This window comes from Macrotis lagotis, chromosome 3 (assembly GCF_037893015.1).
Source record: "Macrotis lagotis isolate mMagLag1 chromosome 3, bilby.v1.9.chrom.fasta, whole genome shotgun sequence".
NCBI lineage: Eukaryota > Metazoa > Chordata > Mammalia > Peramelemorphia > Peramelidae > Macrotis > Macrotis lagotis.
This window is the reverse complement of record NC_133660.1, coordinates 41,253,339-41,280,926: the sequence shown is the minus strand read 5'-3', so window position 1 is coordinate 41,280,926 and position 27,588 is coordinate 41,253,339. Positions and strand designations below refer to the sequence as shown.

Genomic DNA, 27,588 nt, shown 5'->3' with positions numbered 1-27,588 from the left:
AAAAAAAACACCAAAAAAAAGGCAAATGCTCCCTTGTATACATTTGCATATGAGCTAAAAGCCTCTTTAAAACTGCACATTTAGGAGGAGGGGTAGGGAGAATATCAATATATCACGGCATAATAGAAAAAACACTACACTAGAAAATAAGACAAACCAATATCTAATCCTTGCTTTAAGACCTTGGTACCTTAGTTTCCTACTCTACAAAACCAGAATTGTGTCCCAGACTGGCTAACCCTTGACAGGTAAAAAATAAAACTCCACCCACACCAAGATCTTCCCTCTTCTGAACTAGCCTATTGACTGTCAGGGGCATTAGCACCCCACCCTCATCACCCAGGCTGCCAACTCAGGTGTCATCACTGGACCCTTAACTATCATTCCTCAGGAGTCCAATCAATAGCAAATCTAGTCATTTCTCACTTCATGATGACTCTAAGATATGATTCCTTCTCTCTATTCACAGTCATCTCCTAGTTCCTCATAAACTCTAAACTACACCATTACTACTGTAATGGGTACCCTTCTAAGTAAGGTCCCTATCTCAATCCTCTCTTCACTCCAAGTCACAGACTACAAAGTTTTAGAAGGTTTTTGGTTTGTCTTTAAATCTCTTCATGATCTAGTCATTCCCCTTCTCCACATTCTACAATCCTAAAGTCATTCCTCAATAGTCAAATGATATGAGCAATCATTTTCAGAAGAACTGCAAACTTAATAACCATGTCAAGAATGCTCCAAATCACCAGAGACAAATGCAAATCAAAACAACACTTGCACTTTATAACTAGAAAAGAAGCAAAGACAACAAAATGGAAATAGTTAATACTGGAAGAGAGCAGATATGCATGCTATTCCCTTGCTGTTAGAGCAGAGAATCATTATAACCATGTTGGAAAGCAAATGTGGAATTATGTAAATAAAGTGACCAAAATATTTTTATACCCCTTAAATCCAGATAAAAAAAATAGTCCCCAATAAAAATGAAAAGAAGAACTTATTCAAAAACTTGCTAGGTGTAGTAAACAAACACAAAAAGTAAAGCAACCCCAGCTCCCAGGAGTTACCCTTCTAATGAGGCTGTAGAAGCAGGTCAAATGGCAAGGTCCTGTGGCTCTGGGGAAGATGGTCGTGGCTCTTCTTTAATGTCATTTCCACTCATCAAATACTAGTGGTTTTGGTATTGAGCTCTGTAAGAGTACCAAAGACCATGGTGGTCAGAACTAGACTTTCTGGCTCTTCTGGAGCTGTGGCCAGGCTGCCTTCTCATAGGAGAGCTTCCTGGCAGGATGCCTGAGATAACTGAGTGGGATAACTCGCTATTCCAAAAAACTCTTGGGCTTAGGGTCCTGAGCAGATTTCATTGGAATCTGAGTAGAAGTAGTAGTCAAGGTGCCAATACCTGGTACATGCTGCCCTCCGTCTCTCCCAAAGGGGGTTTTTCTGCTTCAGCTAGGTTGTAGTGCCTGCCTTGTGAATTGGTGGTAGTCTGACCCCTTCTCCAAAGGAGCTGCTGTGGGGACTGGGCCACAAGCAGGACTAGTAGTCTAGGGGATGCTGCTTCAAAAAAAAAATACCAAACAATTTTTTAAAAAAAGAAAAATGCTGCAAATCACTAATAAAGAAATGTAAATTTTTTTAGGTTTTTTTTTTTTTTTGCAAGGCAAAATTACCCAGCTAGGTAATTATAAAGTGTCTGAGTCCAAATTTGAACTCAGGTCCTGCCAGTGCTCTATCTACTTCACCACCTAACTGCTCCAAGAAATTTAAATTAAAGCAACAGCAAGATTGTACCTCATATCCACCAAATTGGCAAAGTTGTCAAAAAATTGAAATTGAAAGTCTGTGGGAAAATCAACATAGTAAGGCACTGTGAAATGGTAGTTATCAGAAAGTTTTGGTAGTTATCACCATGACCAAAAAGTCACTGAACATTGTGTGTGTGTGTGTGTGTCTCCTTTAACTTTCATATGAGATCTTCAAGCAGAACCTCTCAAGTATGTCTTAGTGGGAATTTCTTTGAGTTTGGGTAGAATTAAATGGCTGCTAACAATTATCATCATCATTATTAATATTCTCTTCCAATTCTAAAATTCTGTGATTCCAAGTAAATGATGATAAGTAAGCATCCCTTCCAGCTGGATGATGCTTTGACAAATTATTTTGCTTTAAAATACTTCAATCTAGAAAAAAACACTAGAAATGTAAATTACAATTGAAATTTACTAGAAAGAGCTTTTTAAAAATATTATTTTAATTTAATAAAATTCCAAAACCATTTTTACAGATTGCACTTCACCATTCAACTTAAGTTAAATGTAATCAAATCTCAATCTAGGTATCAAAATATTAGCAACAAATGAAAGTTTGTTACAAAATAAACACTTTTCTTCTCAGCATTCTAATTAGGTTAAGATACCACCAGGGAGTTCTCAAAAATATCTGCCTACATATATGCAATTTAATGATTTTTTACTGAACTTAGACAATTGAATATATATGTAAATATAGATTTGTCCTTCATTTTCAAAGAAGACCATGACATCAGGGAGATGATGCCATGACAAGCACATGAGTTGGATTTGAGTGGGGGGAGCTGGGCCAAAGTCAACAGAGATATGACCTGGAGATAGCCTTGGATATGAAAAAATCAGGGTTAAGTGACTTGTCCAAGGTCACACAGCTAGTAAGAATCAAGTTTCTGAAACTGGATTCAAATGGTCCTCCTGACTCCCAGACCAGAGCTCTTCAATATACAACTTATTCAACAATTTCACTAAACCACTGATAAAGCACCTAACTTATACCAGGCAGTCTAGTGGGTGCTAGAAATACGGCAGGAAGACTATAGAATACAAAATGCAAAGGGAACAAAGATAGAATCCAGAAAAAAAATACAAGGAACCACAAAACTGAACAATGCAAGGTGAGAGGCAAGGAAAACAAGGGTTCCAAAAGACACAGTCAAGAGGAGAGTGCATTCCAGAGATGGAGATCAGCCTGCCCACATATCCAGCAGCACAAGAATGTTGGGAGGCATCAGTAATATGATTTGGATAAGGACAACTTAAACAAATTCACAGGCTAATAGACATAAGGAAGTTTAGAAAAAGAACTGGCAAGGAGGTGCAATGGACAGAGTAACTGGGCCTGCAATCAAGAAGACCCAATTTCAGATCCAGCCTCAAACATTTTCTAGCTTGTGTGACCTCAAGCAAGTCACTTTACCTCTTTTTGCCTCAGGATCTTCAACTGTAAAAAGGGGATAAAAGAGCGGCCACTACCTCTCAGAGTTGTGGTCAAAATTAAACAAGATCATATTTGGGAAGTGCTCAACACAATCTCTGCCCTGTTGCCTCCTCTTCATTCTCTTTCATCATGTCTAATTAGAAGCCAGATCATTGGTTCTCCCCTACTGTTCTTACATCTATTCCCTTCTCTTTACTCAAAAAGATACAAACCCTAGTTCAGGCTTTCATCACCTCTCTCCTGAATAATTGCAACAACCTTCTAATTATTACTCCTGTATCAAACCTCTCAATTTATCTCCCCCCCTATTCAATCCCCCTTTTAATTTTCCTAAAAAGCGGGTCTAACCATGTCATTCCTCTACTCAACTGCATTGGTTCCCTAATTACTTTAATGTTAAATATTGCTTCATACTTAGCTCATTCTTTTTAATTTTTCATTTTGGTGTAAGCTTTATAACAAACCTAACTATATATATTTGTGTGTATGTACATATAGGTATACACACACACATATAGGGATTTAGCATGCTTAATCCTAATAAGGATATGCAATGAAAAAAATTTCAAAAGCAGTGAGTCAGAATCAAAGAGGGTTTCAGGAAAGGAGACTTGGGAGCTTGTTGGAAGCTTGAGAAAAGAGATGGTGAGAAATACTACAATCAAAACTGAATAAACAAACTACTGTGCACTATTGTGGATCCAAATGAGGTCAGGTAAGAATTTAAATTGAACCCAATCAGTACAATTTCACTCTAGCTTCCTCTGACTCCCTTCAGTAGCTTTCAGAAGCTGTGGAAAAGGAACTAAATAGACAGGTGGTGTGGCTGTTAAGGTTAAGGATTAGACAGACATAAAGAACAGATGGACAAGGAGGCCAAAAGATTAAGAGAGAAGACAGTGCCCTGATAAAATGGTTATATATAGGATCCAGAATCTCAAGGGTCAAAAGAGAGGCCAGAAAAGGGATCAAAGACTGGGAGAGCAGGAAGCAATTAAAGGGAACTAGGAATATCCTGGGGAGGATAAAAGGCAGATTTAAGACAGGTGAGAGATTGTGATTCACAGTTCAGTCTCTTTTAAGCAGAAGAAAAGTAAAAGGTAAAGTAAAAGTGAAAATTGAAAATTGAGAGATGTTGCCACTTCCATTCTGGAAAAGTAATTCTTCCAGGTTCCAACTCTGATATCATTACAAAACAATTAGTAATTCAGCGATTAGAATAGGGGCGGCTAGGTGGCACAGTGGATAGAGCACTGGCCCTGGAGTTAGGAGGACCCAAGTTCAAATCTGGCCTCAGACACTTAATACTTACCTAGCTGTGTGGTTTTAGGCAAGCCACTTAACCACATTGCCTTGCAAAAAATCCTTAAAAAAAAAATAGCAAACTAGTGCGGCACATGCTTATGTTGTACAAATTTGAAAAACCTGCTCAGAAAAGTAACAATAGAAAGTCAGTCTATCTCTTACTTCAAGGCCTGATACAAAAGTCTTGGCTCCAAAAAAAAAAAAAGATACAGAATTGACAATATAATCATAATTAAAAAGTATATTTCACAGGATTTCAAATGTGTTTATCTTGATGTTACTGAGCACAAAAAGAACAAACATCTCTTCTAAATAAAAATTGGGGGAGCTGGTTGGTACAGTAGATGGAGTGGCACCCTGAAGTCAGGAGGACCTGAATTCAAGTCCAGCCTTAGACAACTGATAATTACTAGCTGTGTGTGACCTTGGGCAAATCACTTAATTCCATTGTGCAAGTATGCACAATCTAAAACAAAAAAAAAAAGCTAACTTCAGTTATGTTTTCACACTAATTGATGAAATAAATCTGAACTGAATTTAATAATATGCAACAAAATTCACCCAACAGCCTCTTTAGCCTTAACAGTTTAAAAAGTCTCACTATGATTTACTGTCTCAGGAAAATCTAGAAAATGCACCAAATTCAAGACTAAAAACTGTGCATCCCATTTCCAGTCCAAGTGAGCAAAGGGCAACACAGAGGTCTGTGAACAACACTGAAGACCTGGCAAGGGGCATGCAGGAATGGAAAATATTCCAGGGTTTCAGTTCACAGGAATCGAAAGACAAGGGACCCCAACTTGATTCAGGGACAGGTACCAAGTGACAGATTTGTTGTTCACCATTCATTTGTTCTGGATCATGGATCCAGGGCTGACTGAGCAGACTATGTAGGTTATTTACTAGGCTGTATAACCATCAAAGAGCAAGTTCAGAGAAACCAACAGTAAGGAGCTAAATAGCTTGGATCCAGACAGATGCATGTTCTCAGTTCCAGCCTCCAACTTAGTCTAAAAGCTTCAGTGGAAAACCAGGGCAAACCCAAAGTTTTGTCATTTTTGAACCTGAAGAGATTTTTGTAGCTGGTTTAGAATGCCCATGCCCAAGTTCAGAGGAGTCTACTGGAATTTCCAGCTTATGGGGTGTTCAAGGAAGACTAGTAGTTCTGAGATAAGGGAATTACAAAGCTTTTTACAGATTCTTTATCCACCTTTGTGATTCAACTGTGGTTCCAAAAAGCTGTACCATTTGCAGTGGACACACCCTGATAAACCATCTCTGCAAAGGAACTAAACCAGACTGAAGGTAACCAAGGGGCCTCAAATTTGTTGATGAGTTAGGAAAATGTCTATCCCCAAGCAAGTGAAGACTTCCCTAGGTAGAAGAGATGGATGAAAACAATTTATTCCAACAGCCACAAAGGCAGCTAAAGCAAGTACTGTGGCAAACTAAAAGTTTGGTCAGACTTCACAGACAATGCAGAGAGTGAGGCTGACAACTTTGTGCAGCTCTGCCTCACTTAAATCCAATTCACACACAAGTTAGGACATTCACCCCATGATGTTCCTGGTTCCTCTTCAAAATTGAGGGACAAACAACTGAAATTTCTATCACGAGACAGGGTAGGTTCACTGGAGTGTTCTGTAGATTCACCATCCAGAGCTCAGACTAGAAGAGAAAATAATCACTGGGCATTGGCTCAGACCACTGGGGGAATAATGAAAATTTCCACCTCCCCACCCTGACCCATCCTGAGGTTCTGGAATAACACAGATTTCAATCCCCAAAGAAAGCATGAAGAAAACAAAAGGAATCAAAGCTCAGAGCAGCCTTTCTTCCCAGAAGTGTAGAGACTGACCTTAACATAAAGTGTCAAGTCAGGAACAAACCTGTTAAGAGCTGCTGTACTTCTAACCAGGGCAAGATGGAAAGACCTCATCTCAAAATAAAGTCTAGAAGCAAGGAAAAAATTACCTTTTCATTAAGACAAAAAAGACAGAAGAGCATGAAATAGATAAAATAGGTGATTTTAGTTACATAAAGTTTTTGCACAAACAAGACAATGTAGTTGAAATTGAAAGGGAAAAAATCTTTGCCAAAGTTTCTCTGATAAAGTTCCCACATCTAAAATACATAAAGAATTGATTCAAAATTATAAGAATAGGGGCAGCTAGGTGGTGCAGTGGATAGAGCACTGGCCTTGGAGTCAGAAGGACCTGAGTTCAAATCCTGCCTCAGACACTTAATAATGCCTAGCTGTGTGACCTTGGGCAAGTCACTTAACCCCATTGCCTCACCAAAAAGAAAAAAGAAAAAGACAAAATTATAAGAATAAGAGCTATTAGTCAACTGATATGTGAACAAGGGTCAAGAACCTCTGTTCCTTTTTCAAAAGAAGAAATAAAAGCTATCAAGCATAAAAAAAATCCAAATGAACTCACACTCATTAGAGTAGCAAAATAGGAAAATGAATTGTTGGAGGGGCTATAGGAAAGCAACCACATTTCTGCACCACTGATGGAGCTCAATATGAAAGCAATTTACAACTCTGCTCCAAGTCACTAAACAGTTTTGACAAAGTGAGATTTCTACTAAGAAAATATTCTCAAAGAGATCAAAGAAAGGGAAAAATGAGGAGGAAAAAAAGACTTAAGTATAGAAAAAAAAATATTTACAGAAGTTACATTTAGAGTAGCAAAGAACTAGAAACTTAGGGAATATCCATTGGAACATATATGATGAAATGGTCGATTTCAGAGAAACCTAGAAAGACTTGGATGAATGATGCAGAATGAAATGAGCAGAAACAACAGAACAATTTGTACAATAAAAGCATCATTGTTTAAAAAAAAAAGAACTTTAATAAACTTGAGAATTGTGATCAATGACAAACTACAATATGAAGATGACTGATAATGAAACTCAAACAAGATACAAGATACAAAATAAAACATAACATTTTCAGACACAGTCAATCTAGGAATTTGCTTTTTATTTAACTATAAATATTTGGTTCAAGGGTTTATCTCTCTTCTCTTTTCCCCAACCCAACAACAGATTGGTGGAAAAGATAAAGAAAAAGGGAAAGGAAAGAAAACAAGGGTGATTGCACCATACTTTTTTTTTTATACAGCAAAGAAATTAGAAAGGAAGGCCATAAAAAAGCACAGAAGCTTGACAAGCTACCAGTTGAAATTATTATACCAAAAAAAGGAAAAGCAACACCCAGAAACAAAGGGGATAACTGCATAGTATTCAATAAACCCAAGGAAATCAATTACCAGTATTCATTAATTCTAAAAAAATTTGTGAGTAAATTAGAAAAAATTCTGGCAGAAACTAGCTTTAGACGAGCCTCTCACCATTATCCACTACTAGCTCCAAATGGATACAGGGTCTAAATATAATTAAAGGATCAAGGAAAATACTTGGGGAGGGATTTAGATAAACCTGAAAGGAGCTATATGAACTTATGCAAACTACAAACTATGTAAAGGGCAATCATTGTGAAATTGATAATGCAATGACCAATCATAATTCCAAAAGACTGATGAAAAATCATGCTTCCCACCACCTGGCAGAAAAGTCATGGACTAGTGGGCAGGTATTTTCAGATATAGTGTATGATTTTATTTCGTTTCACCATACTTAATCTGTGACAAGGGATGGTTTATTGGACTTGGAGGGCTGGAAAGGAAATGAGGGGGTTAATGATGACTACCAGAAAAAGAAAAGAAAAATATGAAAAATATCAATGCATAATTTAAAAAAAAATTCTATATAAACTCTTTGGAAAAATAGGGGAAGATGGAACTCTGCCTAATTCATTCTATGAAACCAATATGGTGCATCTGATACCTAAACCAGGAAGAGTTAAAACAGAGAAAGAAAATTATAGACCTAGATCCCTGAGGAATATAGATGCAAAAATATTAAGTAAAATATTAGCAAAATGATTACAACAAGTTATCACTGGGATAATACATTATGATCAAGTGAGATTTATCCCAGGAATGCAGGGTTGGTTCAATATTAGGAAAACTGTTAGTATAATCAATTATATCAACAACAAACCTATCAGAAATTATATGATCATATCAAAAGATGCTGAAAAAGCTTTTGATAAAATACAGCGGCCATTCCTACTTAAAAACACTAGAGAGTGTAGGAATAAATGGACTGTTCCTTAAAATAATTAGCAGTATCTATCCGAAACCATCAACAAGCATTATATTCAATGGGGAGAGACTAGAGGCATTCCCAATCAAATTCTAAAAAAATTACTTTAAGGAGTTAGAAAAAGTTGTAAGTAAATTCATATGGAGAAATAAAAAGTCAAGAATTTCCAGAGATTTAATGGAAAAAAAAGTGCAAAAGAAGGGGGCTTAGCCCTACCTGATCTAAAATTATATTATTAAGCATCAGTCATCAAAACTGTCTGGTATTAGCTAAGAAATAGAGTGGTGGACCAGTGGAATAGACTCGATGCAAAAGCAGGAAATAATTACAGTAATCTGCTGTTTGATAAACCCAAAGAGTCCAGCTATTGGAATAAAATCTCTCTTTAATAAAAACTGCTGGGAAAATTGGAAGTTAGTATGGAAGAAACTTAGATTAGACCAACAGCTCACACCCTATTCCAAGATAAGATCCGAATGGATACAGGATTTAGACATAAAAAACAATACCATAAGTAAATTAGAAGATCAAGGACTGGTTTACCTGTCAGATCTATGGAAAGGGAAGCAGTTTATGACTAAGAGATGGAGAACATCACTAAAAACAAACTAGATGGTTTCAATTACATTAAATTAAAAAGCTTTTGCACAGATAAAACCACTGCAACCAAGATCAAAAGAAATGTAGTAAACTGAGAAACAATCTTTACAACTAATTTTTCTGACAAAGGACTCATTTCTAAAATATACAGAGAACTGAGTCATATTTTAAAAAAAAAGCCATTCCCCAGATGACAAATGGTCAAAGGATATGCAAAGGCAATTTACAGATGAGATCAAAGCAATCCATAGTCATATGAAAAATTGCTCTAAATCATTACTTATTAAAGAAATGCAAATTAAAGCTTCTCTGAGGTACCACCTCACACCTCTCACACTGGCCAATATAACCAGAAAGGATAATGATCATTGTTGGAACGGTTGTGGGAAATCTGGGACACTATTACACTGTTGGTGGAGCTGTGAATTCATCCAACCTTTCTGGAGAGAAATTTGGAACTACACCCAAAGGGCAACAAAAATGTGCATACCTTTTGATCCAGCAATACCACTACAGGATCTGTACCCTGAAGAGATGATGAAAAAGAGTAAAAACATCACTTGTACAAGAATATTCATAGCAGCCCTGTTTGTGGTGGCAAAGAATTGGAAATTAAGTAAATGTCATTCAATTGGGGAATGGCTTAGCAAACTGTGGTATATGTATATCATGGAACATTACTGTTCTATTAGAAACCAAGAGGGATGGGAATTCAGGGAAGCCTGGAGGGATTTGCATGAGCTGATGTTGAGTGAGATGAGCAGAACCAGAAAAACACTGTACACCCTAACAGCAACATGGGGGTGATGATCAACCTTGATGGACTTGCTTATTTCATCAGTGCAACAATCAGGGACCATTTGGGGCTGTCTGCAATGGAGAATACCATCTGTATCCAGAGAAAGAACTGTGGAGTTTGAACAAAGTTCAATCAATGTACAATATGGAAACAATGTAAAGACTGATAAATTGCTTTATGGGGGGGGGCAGGGAGTAAGATGGGGGGGATTGTAAAATTCAAAATAAATAAAATGAATACACAATAGAGAAAAGTCAACAATGATAATGTTGGTACATGTTAAAATTTGAAATAATCCCTGTCTCAAAAATCAAACTATGTACAGCAGAGATCCTTTTTTATCCTGTTCTTTGTATATGGAAAGTTCAAATTTATTGATTTTGTCAAATTCATAATAAAAAGAAAAACATAAAATAAAGTTTAGAATCACAATGACATGGTTCCTTGTGGGAGAAACAAGGTACTTCCAAAGACCTAAAAGAAGTCATATATAGTTATGAATTACTTTGATTACAAAATCTAACCAACTGCAGTTAAGCATATAAATAGATGGAGTATACTACCTAAATTATATTGGAGGAAATATGCTGTGCTACATGCAAAAAACATTTAAGATGAAAGGAAAAAGAACTCCAAAGTTACACTTAAGGCCCTATATAGACCAAAATATTTATATCAGGGTTTGGGAAAGCAAAGAACTAAAAATTAAACGAGGCCAATAGATTACAGAATGCTAAAACAATTTGTGGAACATTAATATAATGGAATATTACTGTTTTGTAAGAAAAACAAAAGTAAATAAGCTAGGGAAGACTTAAAAGAATGTTTCTTTTTATAGAGAAGTAAACTGACCTGGGAGAAAAAAATGCACAAGGATGTAAAATAGGAATAACAAAACAATTTCAAATGGATGCTGTGAAAGTATAAAGGACAAACAACCCCAAAGGAAAAAATTCCTGACAAGCAGTAGCTATTATGAAAATTGACAACCTAGAAAAAAGTTGTCAAGGAGACATTCTCAAAACTATTTCCTATTTTTATTACAAAATACAACCACATCCTGTAGAAAGTTATCCTAATTTTGTGATAATTAAAATTGTTGAAAATGTAGTGAAATACCACAGACCATTTTCCTCTAAAACGTCCATTTTTCTTGCCCTACAAGTCTGTTACAGAACATAATTATATAGCATTTAATGTTTAATTCTCATGAAACAAATTAGCCCATAACTAGTTATACTATTATAATTAGATTACCTAGAAACTCACTATGAAAAAGAATTAATTTATTAAGTTTTAAGGCTAAACTGGTCATTTATAATGTACCTTAACAAATATCAAGCTCCCTTTGCTGGATACAAGAGCTTAACCTCGATGTTTAACTACTAAATATTTGGGACAGCATTGTGAGAAGGCACATAAGTAGTCAAATAATTTAGTTATTCCAAAAATTATCAACATAAATGATCTATGGTAGCAGCTTTCAGAACTATTCAATAGGACTGTCCAGGAATCCAGGAAATAACTTTCCTAAATTGTCTGAAAATAAGGTTATGGCAAAGGTTTTGCTAGACTCACCTTCAATAATCCTCTACCAAACATACAACATTAGAAGCTAGAACTCTTAGAAAATAGTCACTAAGACTCTGAAAGGGTGCATAATCATTATACACATCACCAATCCCAACAAGAAGATTAGAATGATTACCCTGAAAGTTCACAGCAAACCCTGTGGTCTTTCCCTAGTTACTCCTCTTTCTGTTAGATGGTCCGTGAAAATTTTGCTTTATTTTGCATTTTAATAGCTGATGCCTTTAAAAAAAGTTCCAGTCACAAGTCTTTAAGAAAAAGATAGGGAAAGATCTATTATAAAGATCTATTATTCTAGTTCAGGAATGGGTTGGGTTGTACTATTTGGCCTCTGAAATCCCAACCAAGGAACTCTGAGATTCTGTGAAAAGGTCATTAAATTCTAACCCGAGTCATTTTAAAAAAGTAGCAGTGAAAGGAGCCAAGGAACAGAGTATGTGGGTTATGGGGAAGGTATAACTAGGAACTTATATTGTGACTCTTCTTTAAAGAGGTTTTTCCATGGGAAAAAAAATGGAGAAAAGGAACTATAGGGCAAAGTGCAGAACAGAGTTTTAAGAAAAAGACCTAAACTAGAGAAGGAACTAATGAAGAGGAAAGGAAGACTCAAGAGAGAGTTCCGTGATTAAGTACTAGAGGAAGCTGAATGGGATGAGACAAGATTCAAAGAGAGGTTAGTTTCAGTAAAGAGGAATGACAAGCGTAAGCTCAAGCAACACTGTATTAGCTATGCTCAAAATGTTTCACCTAATTCAAAACCTCTCCTTTCAAGGTGGTTCCAAAATGCCACTTTTTTTTTTAAATTTTCCTGAAAAGCTAACCATATCAATCATAAAGTATCTACTACTTTGTATACAGCATTACAGAAATAGCCAAAAGTAAATAACTTTTATTCACCATTCCAAATTATCCAATACTTCTACAAATTACTTAATGTATTCATTTTCTTAATGTTTATTCAGATTTTAGGCATATCAGTCCTCAGGTTAGAAATTAATCTTAAGCACCCCAACAAATGTTCCATTAATAACCCACCCCTAAAATCCCACCTAGGTAGGGGCAGCTGGGTGGTTTGATGGATAGAGCACTGGCCCTAGAGTCAAGAGGACCTTAGTCAAATCAAGCCTCAGACACTTAATACTTACTTAGCTATGTGATCCTGGGCAAGTCACTTGAACCCATTGCCTTGCAAAAACAAGCAAACCAAAAATGAATGAATGAATAAACAAATAAATGAATAAGTGAATAAATAAATAAATGAAATAAAATTCCACCTAGGAGCTATCATTTATCCATCATTATCTATCAACATTTCTTCCAAAGCATCCTTAAATCTATTTTCAACTGGTACTACTTGTCAGGTATAAAAATGTTGAATTTGAACTTAGGTCTGACGCCTGGTCCAGTGCTCTTTTAGTTACCTCTGAACCATGCCATGTATACCATCCTCTACATATAGAAGTATTCCCCTATTCAAAAATGGGTTGCTCCAAAAGTCTGTCTATAACTCAGAATATAGTTTCCCACAGGAATGTTATCTATATCTAAATTAACACAAAATTCTATTTATCCCGTAACACCTCTGAAAATGAATTATTAGACATGATAGTACAGTAAAAGAAACTCTAGACAAAAAGTAAGCAGATTCTACCTCAAATTCTACCTCCAATAATGACTAATCACAAAATGGACTACAAATCATTTCATTTTTGAATCCACTTTCTTTGTTTACAGTGCTCTTAAAGTCAACCAAGTGTTTTTTACATGCATTATTTTGTATTAGACTTTATACCTGTGAAATAGATGTTGAGTCATTCCAAATGTATCCAATTCTTCATGACCCCATTTGGGGATTTTCTTGGCAAAGATACTAGAATGATTTGCCTTTTCCTTGTCCAGCTCATTTTACAAATGAGAAAACTGAGGCAATCAAAGTTAAGTACCTTGCCCAAGGTCCTACAGCTAGTGAGTGACTGAGGCCATAAGTACAGAGACTAAAAAGGACTGTTTTAAGAATCATGAGTCAAACAAAAAAGTTTAAAATATACAGAAAGAGAAGATTATTAATGAAGAGAATGAGAAAAATGCTTTTTCAAAAAAAGGCACAGAAAATGAAAAACAGCTACTTATCTGCTACTGGACCCTACTTGATACTGAACAAATACAACAAAGGGTCACATACACCTTTTTGTCCATATCCTTTTATAGGGTGGATTTCTCTTTGAATAAAGAAAAACAATGCCCTCAAAGTTACCTGTTTTAGCACCCTTCACACAAATAGGTGGTCACTGAACTAGAGTAAGGCCTCAAGTCCAAGCCCTGGAATGCTACCTCTTTCCTCTTCTCTCTCTCCTTTCCTTCATGACACAGAAGGAACCTAGTTCTTGAGGACTCTCTTCTGCATAGTCTATTTTTTCAGTCCTCTTTTTTCCCTGTCCCAGACCACTTGATCAACCCATGGTCACTGCTCAGGAAAATCCTCTGTCCCTTCTCCTGAGACATTCTCAAAGGCCTGGAATTCTGCCCACAGGGTGGGCTTACCAGACTTACCCTTTCATAGTGTATCTCCTGCTACTGTCTAAATCACAGCTGGCATCCATTTGGATTTTCCTCTGCCTTTGTCTGTGAAAAAATAGGCTTTCCACTTTGGGGAATTCCACAGAGGAATTTTGTCAATTCTTCGCCTCATTGCATATAGTTGTTTGCGGAGCACGTTAGTATACATCAGAGAAATCACCTGCTAAACCAGGTGGCAATAAACAATTACAAGAATATAGGTTCCAGAAAGGGTTTAGTACCAATGCGGCCTTTGGAGGGTTGATACCTTGAAGCATCTTAAGAACCACCTTAAGGTTATGGCAGTTAGTTCTGACAAAAGAGGTTCCTTGTGCTAGTTGGAGCACCCACCTAACTTAAGGAACCTCAAACCTGTCAAAATGGCACTTTCATCTCAGGGCCAGAATCCCCTGCTAATCAACAGCTACATCTTTGTGCACTTAACTGCTCAGATCAAGGGTCCAACCTCCTCCCTGAAGCCATGCTAGTGACAAATCAATGTCACCCTGGGAAAGGGAAGGGCTCTCCACTTAATGAGATCCAGTCTGCAGTAAGACATACTGAATAAGAATGGATGTTTTCTCCAGCCTTTTCTTATTTCCTTCTCTCAGAGGGCACATATTACTGCTTCTTTTCTGTTAGAATAGTACAAACCACTTTATTCTTAGAAAGGGCTTAAGGGTGGTTCAAGGAACAGTTGAAGGAAGCCTTCCCCCACACACACACTAGTAATAAAGAAAGTGACCTTGTTGCTACAGAATTTTAATAGGGATGTGAATTTCCTTAGAAGGGGATCCCCTCAATTCTGAGTTCTTGGAGGAGGGTGGTAGGAGAATTCTTATTTAGCTCCTATAGAAGAAGGGAGAGCAGGGAAAGGGAGGTTTGGGTAGGTAGCTCAGGGGAACTGACCAGGTGGTGGTATTGTGAGAACCTAGGTTTCAACAAGACACCAGGGCAGGTCACATGCAAGAAGCTGACACCCTCTCAGATACTGCTGAGTCTAGTGCAGGATGAACAAGTGCTGACTGTGCCAGAAGGGTCAGAGTCTGTGTTGAGGCCCAGGGAATCCTGGGGCTGCTTCTGCTAGTCATCACTGCCTTACATCGGGAGAAGAAGGTGTGACTGTGCTGGAGATGTCATTATCTGCGCTGTGTTTCCAAACGTCATCAACATCAATGAATGAGGAAACCCACTGGGAAGATCACCAACCAATCAGTCCAGATTATTAAAATCTGAATTTTGGTTTTTCCAAAAGTTGCAGGAAAAGCCTAGAATTTACATTTTTCTTTTTTTTCTTTCTTCTTCTTTACTATTAGAGGAGAGAGGAGGATTCTTTTTCTTTCTCCCCTTAGAACAATAGCATGGTGATGTGTGATCTCCTCACTCCCCTACATTAGGCTAAATTTTCCCAAAAAGGTGACAAAAACAAGATTTGATAGACCCAAAGAAAGGAAAAAGGCTCAGTGCCTCTCTTAAAACAGTTTCCTGTTATCTTCTGGCTGTATCTTAAAAGACTTCCTAGTCAACTTAGAAGAAAAAAAAAATCAGACCACATGGAATCAAGCACCCTTCAAATCAAATCCATTTTCATATAAAGTCAATCTGAGGTGTGTGTGTGTATACACACACACACACACACACACACACACACACACACACACACAGGCTACTCCCTCCTTGTTATGAAGTGACTTAAACTTTTTAATAATTGTTCACTGACTAATGATACCTCATTTTGTTCCCAAATTGAACTTGATGAATGCCAGTATCCAGCTCTTCACAGGTACAAAATTAAGTACTAACAGGAGATGAGGAAGAAAGGTTGTTATTATTTTTTACAAAAAGGAAAATCTTATTCCAAGATAGGATATTTGAACTGGGTCATAAATGAATAAGATTTTTAAGAGGTAGTGACTGAATGGGGGTGAGCAACCCTGGGTATATTCCACGGATAAAAATTAGCAAATGGTACAGAGTAAAGTTAGTACAGTATATCCAGGAACAAGTAGTCCTATTTGGCTGAAGCATAACATATGTGAAAGGAAATAGAATGAGATTATTAGAAAGCTAAAGTGATACTATAGCATGGAGACTAAGAAGTCAGAAATTTATTCAGGAAGACACACCCTAACTTACAGGTAAGGAAGGTTAATCTGACCACAGTAGAACAGATTGGAGTGTTAAGAAAAAGGAAGTAGAAAGACTGGTTAGAAGCTCCTTAAATAATCCAACTAAGAGGTAATGAAAGCTTATCCTACAACAGTAGAAATGGAACAGGGTTATAACTGTAAAGATAAAATGAACAGAAAATAAGCTAAAGACTGACACGTCACAGACGATGTACCATTAAAAAAAGGAAAACCAGAAGGACCAACAGGTTCTATTGGGTCGCATCAAGTTTGAATAGCCACAGAAACATACAAATGTCAGGCAATTAGAGATACATATATGAATTTGGACATCACTGACGCAAAGGTAGATTTAATGGTAGTAATGTCCAGTACTGAGGCACTTCATAAACATTTGCTAAATTAGTTGAATGAATATCCATGGGTAACCAGGTGGACAGCTTGAACAGACCAGAGATATAATTCAAGATAAACCAGACCTAGATCTTAAAATCAATCCTCATACAGGTCACAGGTAATTCTAACTAACAATATTCTCACCAAAGATTCCAATCAACCTATCCCTCTGCCTCTCCACAGATGACTGGAATCTTCTCACAATGTAGAGTACAATCAATCAATATTCTTGCTACCCAAACAATAAGTATTAATATTAATTAATATTAATTATTAATATTAATCCTAAGCTCCTTTTTGAGACCTTTTCCCACTTCAAATAGGAGGATCATGGGATCACAAAACTAAGTACTGGAAGAGACCTTGGAGGTCTTCTCCCTCAACCTCTTCCATTTGAAAATTAAAAAATAAAAGCCCTAAGAAGTGAAATAATTTACCCAAGGTCACATAGGATAATAAATGATCCAAGTTCAGACTCCATAACCCCAAATACAATACTTTTTAAAATTTTATTTATGGTAATGGATTAAGTGACTTGCCCAAGGTCACAGAGCTAGGAAATTACTTAAGTGTCTGAGGTCACATTTGAAGTCCAGTCCTCCTGACTCCAGGGTGGATGTTCTATCCAACTGTGCCACCTAGCTGCCCCTCAATACTTCTTATACTGTATGACATTGACTATACAATTCCCTACCAAGGAATTCAACTACTGAACTGCTTCTTAGTCCAAATTGAGACCTCACCCACTCACAAATGCAAACTATGCACATTTTAACCCCAAGATACCTCAATTACATTTTGCAATCCTAGCCTAGAATGTGGCAAGATGTACAAACAAATTAAAGTTGATAATCTCTGATGCCATCTGTTTATAACAGTTGGGTGGCACAGTGAATAGAGCATGGGACTTGAATTCAAGTTCCAAGGTCCTCACAAAAAAAGTAGAAGCACCTAAATTCGTTTTTTTAAATTAAGAAATTGGTTTTAAAAGCAGGAAAATAAAAAGTAGATGAAATGAAATATGAATAAAACAGAACATCATATAATTTTTTTAAAAATACAGTTAAAATAAGTACATACAGAAGTAATACAAATGGAAAAGAAAATATGAGTTGTCACTAATGACCAACTGATGCAGTCAAAGAAACTACTGTCAAGAAAATCACAAGAACAAATTGCATGTACTAGACAAGTAAATATTACACCAGACTCCTATAATAAGGATAAGTTCAAGATTCAATCATATTATAAACACTGTAGGGAAAAATACTTCAAGCAAAGAAAAGTGGAAGCAAGTTAGATTCATCAATTTCACAGTGATACCAATGAAGATAATGAGAAAAACTGAAATATAATATATAAAATCATGCAAGTTACTGTTTTTTTCAAGAGATGGGACATCTGAAAAGAAAACTTTTAAAAAAGGTTCCCAGAAGACATAAACCTTTCAAAGAAGTCCTCTAAACAACAGCCCATACTCTCAGACAACAGATTTTTTCCCTCAATCCTAATCCTTCTTGACTTTTGTGTTTGATAATGTTGACTACCTCTCCCTAGGTACTTTAGATATTCTACCCTCTAGAATTTCTGTGATGCTGTTATTTCTAGGAAGTTTAGTGGCTCAAATGATTGAGAGCTAGGCCTGGAGTCAGGAATACCCAGTTCAAATCCAACCTCAGACACCAACTAGTTTAACCCTAAGCAAGAGACCCAAACTTTGTCTGTCTTAGTTTCCTCAAATGAAAATGAGAATAATAATAGCACTTACATCACAGGATAATAATAAATTCTCTTCCTTTCCCCTTTCCCTCTTACTTACCTGGTTAGTCCTTTTCAAGCCTCCTTTATTGTATCATGGTCTAGTGAACTCTTCCTTAATTGAGGGTGTACACTAAGGTCCTATTTGATTTCATTTTTATACTTTTTCTGGAGACCACAGGTTCAATGATTTCTATATGGTTAATTTCGAGATCTATATACAACTAGCCTTAGCCAGAGTATTACTCCCACATGACCAAAACTGGGTCCGGGGCATTCTGAACTCAATGTCCTATTAGCATCTCACACTCACCACATCTGAAACAGAACTCTTTCCTCCATAGTCTGCCACTCCTCCTACCTTCCCTATTTCTTCTCAAAGCATTATAATGCTGATCATCAACCAGGTTCACAAATTGGGACTCTTTATTCTTCCCCATGCCCCATCCCAGTTACATCTTGTCTATCTACCTGCACTTCTCTCACAGGTCTTCTCTCCATTAACATGGCCCTCTCAACTTAAGGATTTCTTTATCAGAGCCATTTAGATCCCTCCACATTAACCCTGTTTCCAGGATCTTCCTCTTCAATTCATTCACTTGTGTTAGAAATGTCACAGTGATGAGTATGTTATTGCCCCACTCAAAATGTCTTTTTTGAATCCTTATTCCCTTTAAAAAAATACAAACTGGGTGGCAAAGAATTGGAAATTGAGTGAATGTTCATCAATTGGGGAATGGCTGAACAAACTGTGGTATATGTACATTATGGAACACTATTGTTCTATTGGAAACCAGGAGAGATGGGAATTCAGAGAAGCCTGGAGGAATTTGCATGAACTGAGGCTGAGGGAGATGAGCAAAACCAGAAGAACACTGTATACCCTTAACAGCAACATGGGGTTGATGATCAACTTTAATGGACTTGCTCATTCCAACTATACAATAATCAGTGACAACTTTAGAGCAACTGCAATGAAGAATACCATCTGTACCCAGAGAAAGAAATGTGGAGTTTAAACAAAGACCAAAATCTATTAATTTTAATTTAAAAAAACAAATCTTATGTAATTTTGCTGTCTCTTATACTTTATTTTTTCCCTTAAGGATATGATTTCTCTCTCAACACATTCAACCTAGATCAATGTATAGCATGGAAACAATATAAAGACTAACAGACTGCCTTCTGTTGGGGGGGGAGCAAGGTTAGGGGGAAAATTGTAAAATTCAAAAATAAATAAATTCAAAAAGAAAAAGAAAAGGAAACATACAAACTCCTCTGGCCAGAAAAGAATGTCTGTTACTTTCTTTAAAAAAGGAAAAGGTGGCACTTGAACTGAGACTTAAGGGAAATAGAATTTCCAGAGTTGAGCGTGAGGAGGAAAAAAACATCTGAGACACAGAAACTACAGAGGTGAGAAAGAAACCTGTTTGTTGAGAGCAGAGTATATAAGAGGTAGTCATATATACAATTAGCCTGGAAAGATAGCCTGGAGTCAGAATTTAGAAGGCTCTAAATGTCAAACCAAGGAGTGTATTTTATCCAAGGGAAACTCAGGGTTACTAAAACAAGAAAGAACTGACATGGTCAGAAATTGTGCTTCTGTGATACCAATTTGGAAATAAGGTGGAGGAAGAACTGGGTACTGCATCTTCAACAATATACATTTGGATCAAAGAACTTTTTAGATATGGGATGTCCCTGGTGAGAATCTGAGATCAAAAAAAAAAAATCAGCCAGAGCCAAATTAAGTGGCAAGTCTCTCAAAATTTAGACAAACCATGACCAAGTAAAACTCCAAGGATCAAGCTAGTTAAGCCCCTACAGGGTGGAAAGACTTGCCACAATTTGCATTGAGATAGTATTACCTTTGAGCAATCAGTGAGGCCTTAAGTTGTACACATCAGATAAGTGGGTAGAGAAGAAAGTTCATTCCTGGAAATACATCTAATATGAAAGTGGTAAATGAATTGACTATGTATAAAAAACATCTGATTAAGAAGTTATTCTACAGTCATTAAAACCTATTTCACCGTGTCAGCATGCTCCAAAACTAATACCACAAAGCATCAGTAATCTCCAATTTACCAATTCCACTGATTTTTTCGTCTCAGACTTCCCCTTGATCACACTTCTGTAAGATATTTGTGACACTGTACTTCCAAGATCTGACTTCTGTCTTCCTTCTACTGAAGTTGAAATTTGGAAAATTTCTACCATTCTTTCCACAGTTTTCTTCTCTATTTCTCTCTTGCCTCTCAAGTTCATCAAATCTCTCTCTATTATCAACTCTATAAAAATTATTCAAGCATCAGTATCTGCCTAGATACTGCCATGTTCTCAATCTTCATGACACCAGCTAGATACAATCAATGTTAAATTCATCATCTCCTCCTTCCCCTCACCCCAAACCTGCTCCTCTTTCCAACTTCCCTTATTTCTTTACTGGTACCACCCATCTCAGATTACTTCAATGGAAAAATTTTAAAAACCAAGTTACTCTTGATTCTCTCCTCTCCCCTAAGTTCCCATGTCCAGTAAATCATATGTGTGTTCAATCCTATCTCCACCAGAGGACTCTAAACAGAGAGCACTGACAGTACATCACATCTATCACTGTTTATAAAACTGGGGGGAGAAAAGCACATCATAGGATCACAAGTTTTTAGAGAAAGTAACTTTTTTTTTTTTAGGTTTTTGCAAGGCAAATGTGGTTAAGTGGCTTGCCCAAGGCCACACAGCTAGGCAATTATTAAGTGTCTGAGACCCGATTTGAACCCAGGTATACTCCTGACTCCAGGGCTGGTGGCTTTATCCACTACGCCACCTAGCCGCCCCGAGAAAGTAACTTTTGATGAGACCTAGAAAGCATTACTTTTTGGAAAATAGTGCTTAAACATAATTTCTATGAATCATTTCATTTTACTTTACTATTATCAGTTTCAGAGATGCTCTAACATTTTCTCTCAAATTGACAAATATTTGACAATGATTCCTTAAACTTTAACCTAAACCCATCATCCCTCAACTATTTAAATACTTACTGGAAGCTAATATTTGAAGAAATCCTATGATAAAAATCTCAATATCCCTATTACTGCCAACTGGTCCCCATTTCAAATCTGTTACCCAATCTTGCCAAATCTACAACAGCTCTCCAATTTTAATGTCACCATAGCTTCAAAAAGCTTACTATAGAGAAGCAGCTAGGTGGTGCAGTGAATAGAGCACCAGCCCTGGAGTCAAGAGGATATGAGTTCAAATCCAACCTCAGACACTAAATAATTACCTAGCTGTGTAACCTTGGGCACGTCACCTAACCCCATTGCCTTAAGTAAATAAAATTTGTTAAAGCTTACTATAGCTTAAATATTCTCTCTGCTTCATATCCTCTATGCTTCCATGCCAATATGCCTCAAAAATATAGATTAAAAATCTACAATCTTTACACTTGAATTCCCACTAATACAGAAAAATAACTTTAGAAAGGACTTCAGAGGCCATCTAAGTCTAAGTCCTAAAGAAGAATCCTTTACAACATATTCACAAGTAGACATCTTGTCTTTCCCTTCAAGGATTCCAGTAACTGCAGACAGCCATTCCTATTCCAACTTAAAAAAGTGAGGCTGACATTAAACAATGGCAATGATTTACATTTATCCCTAATGCAATTTCATTTTATTCAATTCAGTCCAACCGTGGAGTCCTTTTCAATCCTGATGAGCCTCCCAGATTTGTGTTAACTTGAAGATTTGATAATAAAATTTATGCTTTTATCAAAGTCCCTGAGAAAACTGTTACGAGGCCCAGAGGCAAACACAGCTCTCCAGCAAAGGTCTCTGGTACCTCCTTTCAAGTGGATCCTGCTATTCTACCAATTCAGAATGAGATACAGCTATGGGAAAAAAAATGGGTCCAGGGCTCAGGGAGCCCTCCATGTTGAGGGATGAGCACTAAATAAATTTTCATCCATCTTTAATAGTTCTCAGCCATATCCTATCTGACCAATGATTACGTGTCATCAGTAATGCCTGCAAAACATCCAGCAGTATACAAGAGATGGCCTGAAAGCTCTTCTCCAAGGGTCTATCTTTACAGTCAGATAAACAGGTTGATTTGTCACATTCCCTGAAATATGAAAAGGTCTGAACTGATTTTAAAAAGGGTACTGAAGACAAATGACTCATCTAAATCTAGAAAAACCATATCTGTGAGATTTCCTTGGTCTCCCAGTCTAGTAATGCTGTCAGAAAAGGAAATGAGATTAGTCTGGCATGGTCTATTCTTGATGAAGTCATATGAACTACTTAACTTTTCAGATGTTCACCCACCATCTCTTTAAAAATGTATAAAATTTTGATAGGATTCAAGCCTAGAATATAAACTAGAATTCTGCCCTTCTCCCAAAAATGATCTTTGTACTTCAATAAAAACCTTCCCTTCATGTTTCCTTTAAAAAAAAATTGTATGATGTTGGGCATTTGACTTTTTAGAAATTTCTTTCATGCAAAGAATTTATATGTTCTTGCATTTTTAAAGTTTCTAGGTGTTTCTAACTTTCATAAATTGACTTCCAGTAGATATTAAATGGGCTGCTGCATATTTCTAATGACTTTCAAGCAAAAAGGATATCTAAGAAGTATATAACTGGAGTAGGAAGCAGGCAAGCAACAGATAGTCTGAGGGATTGCTAACATCCAGGGAATGTTTATTTTCTAAAATAATATGCTATGGAATATGAAATTATTATATCTACTCTTTGTTCTAAAGAAGTATTTGATACCAAAAAAATAACCTAGGAAAAGACTTCTGGTACGTTAACTCCTCTAGTGAGGATTTGGGAAAATGAAGGAGGGAAAATGCACATGAGAGAATTGCATTAATGGAAGGAGACCTAAATTGGTGAAATCAGGATTCCACACAAGTAGAAGTATCTTTAATTTATTCTAAACTTATATCCATCAACAAGAACTAATGACAGGGGCAGCCGGCTAGGTGGCGCAGTGAATAGAGCACTGGCCTTGGGAGTCAGGAGTACCTGGGTTCAAATCCAGTCTCAGACACTTAATAATTACCTAGCTGTGTGGCCTTGGGCAAGCCACTTAACCCCATTGCCTTGAAAAATCTAAAAAAAAAAAAAAAAAAAAAAACTAATGACAAAGAAAATGTCTCAAAATTTAGAGCAATAATTAAAATTAATCATTTGTGGTCCTTAGAGTCATATACACAAATAGCTGTATATAGCCACCCATATATCATTATCTTCTCAAACAAGATATCATGGAAGCTACAAAAGTATACAAAGTACATGAGGTTACAGAGGTGAATCAAGTACAACAATTTAGATATGCAGTTGAAAAAGAAATTCATATAAATTCAGGAGGGGGGAGTGTGTGCAAGGTGGGGAGGAGGGGAAGGATGATAAAAGCAGACTTGTCTCTTTTACAGACATCTACATGACAAAGTAACTTATTGCTCAACTTTCAGTTGTCCTCATCCCCGCCCCGGAAGTCAGCCAAGTTTATTTTCTGCTTGCCAAACTTCTTTCTGTACCCCTTTTCCCCCTCGGAAATCCAGAGAAGCTAAGTAATTTATGGACCCAAGGTCAAGGAGGTAGGAATACTAAGAGATAACTACCATACAAACCTCTAGGGCCTCTGCTACCAGGGTCACACATGTATTCTCAGCCTCCCTTCAAATATTATGCTGTACACACATATATAAGGGTTCAGGTGATTTTTGTGGAAAAAGGAGTGTTGGAGGGTTAGAGTATTGTGGGCTGAGAACCAATTAATCCAGACTTGGTATGGCTACCAAAAATTCGACTACAATCTTAAATCAAATTAATAGAAATGAATCCATGGTGAGTTAGGTTATAGTCCTGCTGTAATCTGCCCTAGTTGAACCACATTCAGAGTACTGTTTGGTTCTAGGCACCACGTTTTAGGAAGAACAGAAGCAAATGAAGGAGTTCAAAGGAGGATGAATTGCAAAACAAAGAGACTGGAAACCAAGTCACATGACTGAAGGAACTGAGGAAGTTTAGCCTAGATAAGAAAATACTTCCTAGGGACACAGCTGACGTCTTAAAAATACTTGAAAGGGTTATTATGTAGAAGAGAGATTAGACTTGGTTTTGCTTCCTTCAACAAGAATTTAAGTGAGCACTCTGTGAAGATTACTGTGCAACTAGACTTTCGGAAAGAAAAAAAGTTTAAATGAGACTAATACAAGGAAAAATGTAGCAACTCAGAGCTGCCCAAAAAGTGGAATGACCTGTTTTAGGGAGGTAGTGAACTGCTCTGCTCCCCTTTCAGAAGGGGTTGGAAGACCATTTCATCCAGGATGTTGCAGAGGACATTCCAGTTCAGTCAAAGGTCATTTCCACTCTTGAGAGTCTAAGATTCCAGTCAGGTTAGCCACAAAGAAGTCTGCAAACACTTTCTACAGACTACCTGATGTGGTTCTCTGATCCCGGTTCTGCTACTTACTGCCTGTGTAACTTTGGGCAATTCACCTAACCTCCCCTGGGTCTCAGGTCCCTTCATGTGTAAAATGATCAAAAGTTCTTAACCTGGGGACCCAGGAACTTGCTTTTTAAATATTTTGATACAGCAGCTATTGATACAGCAGCTATTTTCTGACGGCAAGGAACTGGAAATTAAAGGGGTCCCCCCTCAACTGGGGAATAGCTGAACAAATTGTGCTATGTGGTTATGATAGAACCCTATTCTAGTATAAGAAATAATGAGCAAGATGTTCTCAGAAAAACCTAGAAAGACTTACGTGAGCCGAAGCAAATTGAAATGTACTATATAAAAAGTAACAGCAATTTTGTAAGATGATCAGCGGTGAATGACTTTGCTAATCTCAGCAATACAATGATGCAGGAAAACTGAAGGATTTAGGATGAAAAATGCTATCCATCCCTAGAGAGAGAACTGCTGTAAATACTTTTTTTTGGGGGGGGGTCTCTATTTTCTTTCACAGCATGCCTATTATGGAAATGTTTTGCATGCCTACACGTATATATCACATATCCAACTGCTTGTCTTCTCAAAGGAGGGGTAGGGGAAGGAAGAAAATGTATAACTTAAAAGTTTTTAAAAACATCAAAAAACTGTTTTTAAGGGCAGCTAGAGCACCAGCCCTAAAATCAGGAGGACCTGAGTTCAAATGTGACCTCAGACACTTAATAATTACCTAGCTGTGTGACCTTGGCTTGGGCGAGTCACTTAGCCCCATTGCCTTGCAAAAAAAATGAAAAGTTTCTATAAGTAACTGGAGGAAAAAAATAAAAACATTTTGATAATGATATCTCAAAATAATTATTTTTTTCTTTAGAATCCTATGTACTTTATATTTTATATGTAAAAGTTAGGCCAAAGGGTTGACAAAGGGATTCATGGCACACAAAAAGTTAACTCCTAGACTAAAAGACCTCTTAAGACTCTTCAATTCTAAAATCTGTGATGGTCTATTAGGGCTAATCCTGAAGGTTAAACTGGTGTCATCAGTTTTGGAAAGGGAGTGGCCAAGAAAAACTTAAGTAAGTGCAAGAGCCTAGGCACTGATCATAGTATACTTGAAATCCAAGAGATGGAGACAGCAGGTGCCCCCTCTACAAATGTGCCCACCTTTAACCTTCTCTGCCTGAGACTGGCTCCCCCTCCAAGCTGAATCCAATTTCTGCCCCAAGACTACCAGATACATATTTTATGAGTATGGGGGGAGGCATAATTTAAGTCATTTTTTTCTGAGGATCCAGTAATTTCTTTCCACAGTGCCTGTCCTTTTAAGGTGCTAGAAGATTTCTCCACACTTCCTATAAAATTTCTATTTCTAGTTATGAATGTCCTAAGAAATGTGTTACTATATTATGAGAGATTACAAATGGTATTCTATTAGCAAAATTTATTGTGGTTTAAACATTCTCTAATTGTTGTACCATTCTAATTGTACATTTACATTTTAATTTACTCTTAAACTGAATAAATTTTTGCAAAGGCCACTGAAATGATTCAGGACTAAAACCTACAAACTTGAAGGCTAATTTAATATTAGAACTTTAACAATTGGAGAGAATATCTTGTTATAAACATAACTTCAATTATTTATGGAAGTAACTTAAAAAAAAAAGATGTAGTAATAGCAATGCCAAAAATTAAGCAGAGCTTGGTAAACTTAAAACAAAATGAATTCAGCTAAAAAAAAACCCTTTGGAGGGGTGGCTAGGTGGTAAAGTGGACAGAGCATCCTGGTCTCAGACACTAGCTGAGTGGCCCTGGGCAAGCCACTTAACCCCATTGCCTAGCAAAAACCTAAAAAAAAAAAACCCTTTAGGGAGGAGAGGGGACCTGGGGTTTCTCCAGTTTGCTTGAGGCCAAGTCCTCTTGTCTATCCCCTTAATGTAGTCATTTTAATTGATATCTATCACTCGACTAGACATCTAAGTCAGAAACTATTCCCTATCTCACTCTGATTTTAAGTCCCCAATGTTTAAAGTTCCTCTGACACTACTAATCTGCTCATTGTGGAAGACGTTTAAATATGTATAATCTGTATTTGTTATATCTGGAACTTATTTTCAAAATGCATCCTTTTCTACAACATTTATGGAAATGAAGCACATTCTATCTTTCTGCTCAAGGAATAGTTTCCTTAACGGTTCTGAAGGCAGTCTGTGCCATCACAAAGAAATCTCTTCCGTTCCGGCTGCTGCTGCTGCTTAGTCCCGTCGTGGGGGGTTTTCATGAAAAAGGTAGCGGAGAGGTTCACCTTCTCGTTCTCCCCTTCGTTTGGTTTTGTTTTTTAGGTTTTCGAGAGCCAACGGGGTTAAGTGGCTCGGCCGAGGCCACACAGCTAGGTCATTGTTAAGTGTCTGCGGCCGGATTTGAACCCAGGTCCTCCTGCCCCCAGGGCCGCCCCCCACTTCATCCGGGGGTGAAGAAGCCGAGGTCTGTCCCGGGGCCACGCGCCCGCGGGGGGCCGGATGTCCGAGGGCACCCGGGCAGGCCCTCGGTG

The 27,588-nt window shown here is 37.2% G+C and overlaps 1 protein-coding gene across 6 annotated transcripts in view; it reads right to left on the bottom strand.

Annotated features, from left to right (window-relative positions):
* BMP2K (BMP2 inducible kinase) overlaps window positions 1-27,588 on the bottom strand; it is a 108,073-nt gene that overhangs the window by 80,039 nt on the left and 446 nt on the right. Inside the window, exon 1 of one of the 6 annotated variants that reach the window (XM_074228563.1) lies at window positions 1,071-27,537. The exons of the other annotated variants lie outside the window; for them this stretch is intronic. The gene's annotated coding sequence lies outside the window, so the exon portion shown is untranslated. Of the gene's footprint in view, window positions 1-1,070; window positions 27,538-27,588 lie in introns of those variants that run through there. 6 annotated transcript variants of the gene reach the window in all.